The sequence below is a fragment of the Podarcis melisellensis genome (genome assembly GCF_964234715.1).
Source record: "Podarcis melisellensis genome assembly, chromosome: 12".
Lineage (NCBI taxonomy): Eukaryota > Metazoa > Chordata > Lepidosauria > Squamata > Lacertidae > Podarcis > Podarcis melisellensis.
In genome coordinates this window covers 29,172,556-29,182,350 of record NC_138544.1, presented here as the reverse complement: position 1 = coordinate 29,182,350, position 9,795 = coordinate 29,172,556, and the positions used below count along the sequence as shown (strand labels likewise).

At 41.9% G+C, this 9,795-nt stretch overlaps 1 long non-coding RNA gene across 1 annotated transcript in view; it reads right to left on the bottom strand.

Annotated features, from left to right (window-relative positions):
* The window catches only part of LOC309353841, a 37,190-nt gene that overhangs the window by 15,890 nt on the left and 11,505 nt on the right, over positions 1–9,795 (bottom strand). The gene's annotated exons all lie outside the window — the stretch shown is intronic.

Below are 9,795 nucleotides of genomic sequence, written 5' to 3'. Positions count from 1 at the left end.
TTAACTATTTATTTTATGTTCACTCATAGACAGGGACAAGAAAGGAAGTAAGCAATCAAGAATTGCTAGCAAATCAAGAGGCCACTTAGCTACAGAAATAAACACTGAAGTAACAACATATGGTTACGGTGAAGGAGAAACTTGTTAATTATGCCAATCAGGATTATATTCAGAAATCTAAAGTTAAACAACTTTCAAACAACCATTTGTTGCCCATCCTTGTCACTGCCCATTTCTCCTCTCCTGCTACAATGCTGCTTCTGCTACCTGCATCCATGCCATGGTCTACTGCAATGGCAAGACCATTGGAAGATCACACCAACTTGGAAGGGCCTACTTGTGTGTGCATGTTCCTATTTCATTCAAGAACATAAAAAATAGCCTATCCAGTATAGCATTCTGTTCTCACAGTGGCCAGCCAGATGGCCACTGGAACCCCACAAGCAGCACAAGAGCACTACTCTACCCTGCAGTCTCCAACAACTTGTATTCAGAAACAGACTGCCTCCAACCTTGAAGGCAGAATACAGTGGTACCTCGGGTTACAGACGCTTCAGGTTACAGATGCTTCAGGTTACAGACTCCGCTAACCCAGAAATAGTACCTCAGGTTAAGAACTTTGCTTCAGAATGAGAACAGAAATCGCACGTCAGTGGCACGGCAACAGCGGGAGGCCCCATTAGCTAAAGTGGTACCTCAGGTTAAGAACAGTTTCAGGTTACAAAGGGACTTCCAGAATGAATTAAGTTCTTAACCCAAGGTACCACTGTATAGCTATCATGGCTTGTGCCCACTGATAGCCTTATCCTTCAAGAATTTGTCTAATTCTCTTCTAAAACCATCCAAGCTGGTAGTCTTCACTGTTTCCTGTGAGAGCAAATTCCATATTTTGACAATGCTGTGTGAAGAAGTGCTTTGCTTTGTCTGTTCTGAAACCTCAAAAATTTGGTCTATGTTCAAAGGAGGAGGACAACTTTTCTGTATCTCCTTTCCCCATGCCATACATAATTTTAAATAGACTTATTCCATCTTGTCCCCTGCTTGCCTCCAAACTAAAAAGCCCCAAATACTGCAACCTTTCATCCAAGGGGAATTGCTCCATCCCCTTGACCATTTGGGTTTCCCTTTTCCAAACTTTTCAAACTCTACAATATTACCATCACTGTATACCTCTCTTTTAAAGGCTCATTTAAGCCTTTAGAAAGTGCAGACATTTGCTATGAATGCTACGGAAGGAGAAACTTGTGAGATATTGTGTGCATTCATCAGGTTCACTTTCTCTTTAAGCAGCTTGGAGTTTTAGGGGCATCTGGGGAGTTCCATGGTGGAGTTGGGTGGAGAGAGAGAGATACAAAATGCCAACTAGTCTCTGGCTCATAGTTCTTATTTGCTTGTTTTCATTTTATGGCAACTAATTAACGCGCAGCAGGCCAGGTCTAATCGCCTCTGTAGTGTTGCTTAAATCTGATGTTTAAATGTGCTTGCTGGGGGTGGGATGTTGTGGGGATACCTTTCCTAATGTCATCTTAACTTCCTTAATGATTCAGGGCATTTAAACATAAATTTAGCCTATCACAGTAGTGAAACCTTTGTAGTCATGAAGTGGAACATGAAAGCCAGAAGGAATTTGAAAGAAACAACTGCATAAATTCTTAACAGAAACTGATTTGGTGAGTGTGTTTTCCTGTTCCTTTGAACATTCGTGATCCTGAGTACAGACCTTATTGTTTGCCATTTCTAATTTCCAACCCCCAAATATGATCTCATTACAATTCTCCTCCTGGGATTTGGCCTCTTTCATACTACTAGAAGATGGTGGGCACAAAATTTCTTGGAGAATGAAGGTATTGACTGTGACATCACTAGATAGGGAACACTCAGGACCAGCTTCACCATTAGGCAGACTGAGACAGCTGCCTCAGGCAGACAAATTTGGGTAACGTGAAAGGGCAGCACATAGTGAATTATTTAATTTACACTTGTTGTGATTTTTACTCCCTGGATAAAAGCGTCTGTGGGATTTTCTGTCTCAAGAACACAACAACCTGGCCAGCCTTGGATATCATGCATTTTGTCTTGGGACGGTCATTTTCTGTTCTGCATCAGACAGAAAAATGTTCTGTGCAGGCCCTGGAAATGCTGGTTTGAAAAGGGGAAGGACTGCAGCTTAGTGGTAGAGCCTCCACTTTCCATGCAGAAGCTCTGAGGTTCAATCCCCAGATAGGGCTGGGAGAAAAACCTGTCTCAGGTCTCTCCTTCTCTCAGACTTCAGTCTCTGCAGCTCAGGAGATGTCGATGGGTTACTAGACCCAGAGGCCGCCTCAGCCTCTCCTGACCCAACTGGTAGTGGAGCAGCTGTAAGTGATTGCCCAGCAGAGAACAACGAGGTAATCCCCGCATCTGGAGCCAGATCAGGCTCAGGCCCCTGACTTGGCCCAGCTGGTGCTTGTTGCAGGGCAACCTGTGCAGACTGGGACTCTTCAGAATCAGGCCCCAGACTTGGTTCAGATGCCGCCTGAGGCAAAGGATCTGGTGCGGACTGAGACTCCTCTGGCTCCGAGTCTGATCCAAAGTCCCAGTCCATCACAGGAGGGGAGAGTGCTGTTGTGCTCAAACCCTGCTTGTCAATTTCCTAAAGGCATTTGAGTGGCCACTATGAAAACAGGCTGTGGAACTCGATGATCAAGCAGGCACATCTTATGTTCTTACTTATGAATAAATATTCATAGCATTGCTTTGACAATCACAGCAGAAGGGTTAGCTTTTATGTTTCAAAAAACTGATTAAATTATTTGTTTTTGTTTCCTTGATAGAAAGAATCCCTACCAGAGAAGAATGGCAAACCAAGCTGTTGGACAATGCCAAATTAGCAAAACTATCCGGAAAGCTCAGGAACAAAGAGGACCATAACTTTAATAAAGAATGGGGAAAACTTGATAGAGCACTGTAAGCAGATGAACACATTAGCAGGATTGCAACATTACACATACTCCTGTAAAACAAGAAAATCTTTAATAAAAAAACCCACTTGTAACGTAGAAATTACTATGGACAAAATGGTGAGACATAAAACTTGGATGATGAAATAATACACAGTTGAAAAGCTTTATAATAGGACCCATAGAGGGGAAGGTGGGAAGTCTAGAGATTCAGATAAATCTCTAAATATGGATAGGTATTTGGTAATGGTATAATCTTACACTTGCAAAATCAAATAAAAATTATTTCAAAAAATTATTTGTTTTTGTTTCAATAATTCTATTCAGGTCAGTTGCTTTTTTCAGTATTATTGTGCAGAGATTAAAATATGCTTTGTATTCTGAGACATAACAGAAGAGCTTTAATCCATTAAAAAACTAAAGTGGGGGGGAATAGAACCTTAAAAGAACGACTGGTGATGAAAAGCGAGTGTTGTATCTAAGGACGGCAATCAATAAAAGTGTCACAGAAGGAAAATACAGGTGCCACTTGGAATTACAGTGAAACTTTATTGAAAGACAGTATATGCTTTGAGGGACAAAGGCAAAACAGTATCTGATTAATGCAATTCATTGTCAGCAGCCATCTTCAAAGTACTAATAAGAGAGAGACCTTTGTAAACAGCATGTTGACTGATACTTTTTTTTTGTCTTCCTGAACCTGAGGAGAATAATTTTTGGGGCTCCATCATCAGATGGAAGTCTTTTTTATGCATATACAAGAATGTGGATGGAAAGCAGGTAAGTCCAAGGAGGAGATGTGGGCATACCAGCCCCATGTTGAGTGTCCTGATCTCCCTCCTCCTCCCCCCTCAACTCTAAATGTGCTTAGAAGCCAGTGCTGTTTTTCTAGAAAAAGAGGTGCTGGACCTCACCTTGTTCTCTTATAATAGCAATGGCACCCACCTGATTGGTGCCAGAACCAAGTTTTGGTTAGGGCGGGGAAAGCCCTGCTAGATCTAGTGTTATCAGGGATTTCAATTGCAAGGAGACTTCTAAGCATGTTCAGGCAAATGTTCTTAGAAGGCCCCTTCAACAGTAGGTGGAAACCAGAGCCAAATGAAAAGGCAGAGCCACCCCAACTGATTATATATAAAAAAGGCAAGCAGCTGAGATCAGGGGAAAGTGAGGCTGGTGAGGCAATGCCCCATTCACTTTAATGGGCTAGTCTCCAATGGCCACTTTGGATACTTCTTTTGCTGGTGGTATCTAGAGATAAGCTCCCAAATTGAGAGTTTGGGGGCGGCGAGGAGCAGATACTGGACAGAGGTAGCTCTGGGTCCTTTGACTCTGGAGTCTCTTCATTCCTCTAAGACAGTGATGGCCAAACTTGGCCCTCCAGCTGTTTTTGGACTACAACTCCCATCATCCCTTGTTAACAGAACCAGTGGTCAGGGATAATGGGAATTGTAGTCCCAAAACAGCTGGAGGGCCGAGTTTGGCCATCACTGCTCTAAGAGGTCCCAGGATTGGGCTCCTTGACTATGCCAGTGACAGCTTGGAGCTTGTTGTTTTTTAGTCATTTAGTCGTGTCCGACTCTTTGTGACCCCATGGACCAGAGCTCCAACCAGTGCCACTGGTTTCAGTAGGGGAGAAATTTAGTAGGGGAGAAATTTTACAAAAGGGAGAATCATAATATAGGCAACTTTTTCTTCCTGGTGTAGTTGTTACTCCTGATATAACAATGATTAACAAAAATGCAAACAAGGTGCGTACCTGTTCAGAGTCAGTGTACAAATTCCACCTGGCCCCACAGATGGGCACAGTGTTCTAAGCAAGTTTGATCTCAGACAAAGCAATTCAGCATGATGGAGAATTCATGACTCACTTCCCTTGACACTGAAGACCAAAACCATAAATTTCTACCTTTTACTCTCTCTCTCTAAATGGTAAAATGCATTCCTTCGCCTGTCCTATTGGCTGTAAATTACCCTGAAACTGCTTCCCCTTGTGTTTGCTTGATCTGACTGCAAGATGCTAAATTTATGTGCTCAGCAGTCAAAAGTCACCAAACGGGGCATTACATTAGCTGTCATCCCTTTGCTCTCCTCGCTAGGGTACAAAGAGGGCACTCGGTAGATGGCCTGTTGGCATTAAGAGAACGAACAAAGCCTATTTTAATGATGAAAGCAACAAAAGTGGTTTCAGACAAGGTCAAGACCAAAAGTGAGATAATGGGTAAAACATTAATTTTCTGCTTGTTCTGGAGTAGAAAAAAAAAGCCAAGTGACTGTGTTTTCAGCTCATTGCCATTACATTCCTGTTCAGGCATTTCCCTTCATTCCTTCTCAGAATGCATGGACGGAAGGGTGGGGCTCAGCAAGCAAGCCCCTCCCCACACTGGCTCCCTCCCTGCTTCACCTACCAACCTTTTGCCCGTTGGGTTGGATTCAGAGTACTGTAAATGCAGTTCTGCTCAAGGAACAAGGACTCTGCTTTGTCTCCGCACATAGACCTCAACCATCTTCTGAAAAATATGTTGGGGATCCTTTGGAACAATGTGGAAGATGGCACAGGCAGCTGCAAGAAGAAGCAGTAAAAACTATCCCTTCCTCAGCTTTTGTTCATGGAAGACTCAGCAAGATCTGTGCCACTTCCATTCATAGAAGCAGCTACAGTGGTACCTCGCAAGACGAATGCCTCGTAAGATGAAAAACTCGCAAGACGAAAGAGTTTTTCGTTTTTTGAGTTGCTTTGCAAGACAAATTTCCCTATGGGCTTGCTTTGCAAGACGAAAACGTCTTGCAAGTTTGATTTTCAATGCATTCCTATGGGAATCCGTGCTTCGCAAGATGAAAAATTCGCAAGACGAAAAAACTCACAGAACGAATTAATTTCGTCTTGCGAGGTATCACTGTATTCCATGAATAAACAGACTTATTTCCATTCATGGAAATCCTACCTGTTGCACATAAAACAAATAATTTACAGACAATTTTAAAGAGTAGTACACTACTATTATTTCTTTCATTAAATGAAATTATATAAGGAAACTGAATCATCACATATCATTTCTGTGGGAATGTTTAGGGATGTGGGGGAGGATATATTGTCTAAGATATCCTATCCCAACTTGTCTTTACAAGTTCAACAAAATCAGCAGAGTTAACATTCCCCTTTTTTAAACACATGCACAGCAGATAGCTTGCTCAGACTCGTTAAGAGTCTCTTTAAATATTTCCAGGTATTTCCCCCGTTTAATCCCTCCTAAAATAAGATGCTATGCAGTCTTCTGTAAAGTATAAAATGTTTACTCACAAGTAATCATCTGTTCACACAAAGGTTCCCAGAAGGCAGACTTAAAAGGTTAGAACATAATTTAAATGTGGTGACTATCTCCTTATGGGAAAAAGCCCCCTTTTCTTCTCTTGGCCTGAAGCCAAGTGTGCATTTTAGTAGTGCTGTTGTTAAGATGGCATTGATAGGGACAAGAGGAGACAAGATGGTTGCCAGCCTGTGGTTCTGGATCTTACTACTTCAGGAGAGGCCACGCCCATCTCAAGTTACACATAGGAAGTTTCATCTCAGTCCAGGAAAGCAGGAAGTTCTGGCTGGAGGACTGAGACAACCTTCATGTCTACTCTAGCAATGCTGTGTTTGACTGCACCTGATTTTTACATCCCAATATTTCCACCCCACCCCAATGTCTGACTTTGTACCCGAATAAACCTTTCATGAACCAAAACATTTTAAAATCTACTCCAGAGGATGCCAACTACTGGAGATGCTCTCCTGAGTCCGGCTCAGAAAAGTACTCAACTTGGTCATTAAAACTATCTCATAGAAGAGGCAATATTCACAAGCCCTCACAGTCTTCTCCAGCTCAAGCTGAAACCCAAACTATCCAAGTGGTAGCTTTAGCCTTGCAAAGTTATGTCCTTCCTTAGATCAAATATCTTCTACTTGCTTAGAGAGAAAGCAAAGCAGGGGTGAAATCTGAGGAGTCCTACTTCTCACTGGTCCTCAGCAAGAGGATGATTGCCCCCCCATATTTTGTTCCAACAGGATCCCCCCCTCCCCAATGCAACTACTGGAGGAGGGGCACTGTGTTAGTTTATATCACGAGTAGGCAAACTAAGGCCCGGGGGCCGGATCCGGCCCAATTGTCTTCTAAATCCAGTCCGCGGACGGTCCAGGAATCAGCATGTTTTTACGTTAATAGAATGTGTCCTTTTATTTAAAATGCCTCTCTGGGTTATTTGTGGGGCCTGGTGTTTTTACATGAGTAGAATGTGTGCTTTTATTTAAAATGCATCTCTGGGTTATTTGTGGGGCATAGGAATTCATTCATCCCCCCCAAAAAATATATATATAGTCCACCCCTCTCCACCTGACCCCTGTTGATGAGAAAGACCAAAGGAAATGGGATAGGTGGCGATTTTGCTAAATCCTTGGATTGACTGGTATAAATTTATTGAGAGGTGTGTGTGTGTTTTGAGGGGGGGATCTCAGGTAAGTTGCAAACTAATCCAAGGCAAGCTTTTCACAGCTCACCCATCTCGTAATTTCTATTTTTATACAATTTCATTGAGGAGCTCTAGCTATTGTTACATTGTGCTAATATGATTTTTTGAGACGGGAAAAGTACACACCAGGTACCCAGCTCCTGAGAAACTAACTGAAAATGTGCCCGTCAGCAATATCTCATCTGGCTGGAATTTATAACTGCACAGTAATTGCACACGATTGTAGGACTTTGTTTTGATTTAAGGGGATAAAAACTGAAGGTCATATATCTTAGCTTCTTCTTTCCATCTTCATTAGAGACTTTAATTAGGTAGTCTAGTGAAGGCTGTTCATTACTTCATCACAGATCAGTCTCGTACACTAGAAAAGCAATGAGGATTACAGGATTGTTTGTTTGTTTATTCATTCATTCAGTTGATTAAAATATTTCCATCTTTCCTTTCTGTCATTTAGGCATCCAAGGTTGCAAACAGAATATTTAAAAAATGAGATGCAGTAAAATATCACAACAGTGAAAAAATGTAATAATAAAAACAGCAGCAATCCTAATGAGCAGATTTTGCAAAGAGAACAGTGGAATCAGCAGCATCCAGGTATATTCAGCATACCCTTAGAAACCTATTTAAACAACATCATCTTCATGGCACACTGAAAATGTGAAGGAGCCAGATGGTCTTCCACATGAACGTGATTCCAGAGGTTGGGCATGGACATCAGTGGTGTGGTGGTAACATTATTGAAGTCCAGATCTATGCTGTCAAAGAGAGTTGCAAAATGCAGGCAGCCACATTGATCCATGATATATTATGGGTTTACAAAAGATTTGGACAAATCCCAAATCAAGAACTGGAAAAGGGCCATTTTGAACAAATATGTGGTTTTTCTGAGCAGAAGCAGAGTCTCTCTGAAGCCTGCTGCACTGATTCCAGATTTTCTGAACTGCTCCAGGGTGATTCAGATCTTTAAAAGCCCCTGCAGATGGCAGGTTTGCAAAAACTGAATTTTCCCCCAAGCTTGCCATATACACTAGGGTGGGGAGAGAAGGCAGGGAGAACTCTTTTGTGACTGACAGTCCTGGGTTCTGTTAAAGGGGAAAGGGATGCTGAAGTAATTTATCACCTTATACTTGACTGTTCTGTTCTCTTTGTCAGTTCTGCTAGATATGCACACTTGGAAAATGAGGGGCATCCAAGTTCTTCTGCCTCTGTGACATATGCCCATACATTCATGTCTGCGAAATCAACTCTGCACTTAATTTCTGTGACTTCTGGTGCCAGCTGCGCAGAATAGGAGCTTCAAGCTCTTTCCCTCCCATTCATTGTAACTCCCTAGTCCCTGCACGCATCCTTCTGAAATTTTGCAAGTTACTTTCCGAAGGAACTCTATGCTGCATGCCCTTTTCATAATAAAATTGTTGCCCTCAAAACTATAATTTCTCCCCCTCCCCACAAATCAACCTTAAAGATGCCTAGCACATTAAAAAAATGTCTATAATTTGGCAGATTTCTGAGTCAAGGGGACTTCTCTCATGCATTATATTTTCCTACAAATTGCCCATGAAACAAAAGGGCAGAATAAGTGAATCCCTTTTTAAGCAAATCAAACTGTAAAGGTGTCCTTAACAGGAAAACCACTTCTGCTATACTTCTGAAATTTGGCAGCATTCATGCACTCTGAATTTCATGCCTGCAAATTTGACCCAATTTTACAACAACAAAAAGGTTATATAGGTGGTTCCTTTTTCAATTGGTTTTCGTATCCATGGAGGCAATCTAGTTGTGTGTTCTGTGCTGGAAGACCTGTTCAAGCAGATTCTTCTGAACACTTCATGTCCATTGGCCCAGATTTCTCCTAGAACATTGGTCTTCAGCTGGTGGATTATTATCATACTGTTACCTAAGAGTTGTTGTTCAGATAGCACCATCACCATGTTATCTTATGTTATGTTTTATGTGATGGTATATGTGTTGTGTTATATGTTATATATATTATATTACAAAAAAAAGTTAAGAGATCGGTGGGTACACAGTAGAAAATCATACCCCAAGTCAGGTTGGCCTTAAAAGGGCAGTCTTGGGTCTAAAGAGACTATCCCAGAAGACGGCCTCTGCTCTTTAATAAGTTGTGTTTTTAAAAGACATAGCAATGACAAGGGAAAGTAGGCAAATATGCATCTAATCGTAAGAAAAGCCCTGCTGGAAAAGACCAAAGGTCTGTTCTGTCCAGCATTCTGCTCTGACAGCAACCAATTAGATGTCTATGGGAAGCAGGACATGAGCATGTTACTTTATGTCCTGTGCGCTGCTCCAACTGGCATTCAGAGGCACACTGGGTCTAGTACTGGAGGTA